General features: G+C 36.1%; 1 long non-coding RNA gene across 1 annotated transcript; it reads left to right on the top strand.

Annotated features, from left to right (window-relative positions):
• The first annotated feature begins 290 nt into the window (after positions 1-290).
• Positions 291-1,025, top strand: LOC148695722 (uncharacterized). Its single transcript, XR_015963915.1, has 2 exons — positions 291-844; positions 962-1,025. It is a non-coding gene; the product is annotated as an uncharacterized LOC148695722 (long non-coding RNA).
• Positions 1,026-1,227: the final 202 nt, after the last annotated feature.

Here is a 1,227-nt window from a genome sequence, read left to right as displayed (position 1 = left end):
CCTAGCCCATTCTCTCTTATTCTATCCCTTATAGCCATGCAAAGAACCATCCATTCCATCAAAAACAATCCATCAATTCACATGCAAAACCACCATTAACATACATGCACCCAAACAAAGCCAACCTAGCTAACCCTACATGCATTATTTATTAGCATCTTTACAAGACATTATCATTGCATAACATTCCACTTCCACCTCTTTCCAACCTAATTCACATGCATATCAACCCTACATACATTAATTAGTCATTCTTTTCATATTACACTCAAATGCATTCACATGCATTTCAAGAAGCAAAACAACAATGCCGTGAGCTTCCCTTGCATTTTCAGCTTTCCTCCTTGCATTCACATGCATAACCAACCTAGTGTCACTCCCATTCATTCCCTTTAATTATTTAGCCATTATCATACATTTATTCTCCCATAAACAACCCAACAATGCCGTGAGTTCCCACTCCCATTTCCAACTTTCCATAACTTTTCCTAGTTGTTTTATTACATACATTCCCCCTTCATTATTCCAAACACATGCACCCATAATCATTCATCCCCTCCTAGCTGCAATATTCCCTCTTTTGTTCCCCCATTTCACCTATAAATAAGCATCCAACACTCCTCAAAATTCATTCACTCTTCCATACACATTTTCAGTTACAAACACTTCCATTTTCTGTGCAGTTTTTCTCCTTCATTGCAGCCACTATCCAACCACTTCCCATCCCTCCAAAACACTTCACATAATCCCCAAAGCTCACCTTAGACCTTGTGCTACAACAACGAGGAAGAAAAGAGTGCTTAAACGTTCATACAATTCAAGTTTGAGTTGTTGGAATGTTTAGGTGTTTCTTTGATTTCAAAGTTTAAATTTAATTCTCTTTGTTTTGTACGTATGAGAAGGGAAGAGAAGAGTGCCTAAACGTTCATACAATTCACGTTTGAGTTGTTGGAATGTTTAGGTGTTTCTTTGATTTCAAAGTTATGAGGAACTAAACCCCCTTTAGCTAGGGGGTGATTCGAAACTATGTTTATATTTGCATTTTGAATTGATTACGTTTGGTTGGAATTTCATAAGTTGTGGATTCAATTCGTTTAACTGTTTGATTGATAACTTATTTATGTATGTTCATTGAGATTGCAAGCTTAATTTTCATGCATAAATATGACGCTAGAATATAAGTGAATTTCACCTAATCGTTATGAACTTATATTCACAAGTAGTAGA

This window comes from Pyrus communis, chromosome 7 (genome assembly GCF_041283825.1).
Source record: "Pyrus communis isolate YQ-2024b chromosome 7, ASM4128382v1, whole genome shotgun sequence".
NCBI lineage: Eukaryota > Viridiplantae > Streptophyta > Magnoliopsida > Rosales > Rosaceae > Pyrus > Pyrus communis.
Note: the sequence above shows the minus strand (reverse complement) of the source record. Positions and strands in the feature narration are given on the sequence as shown.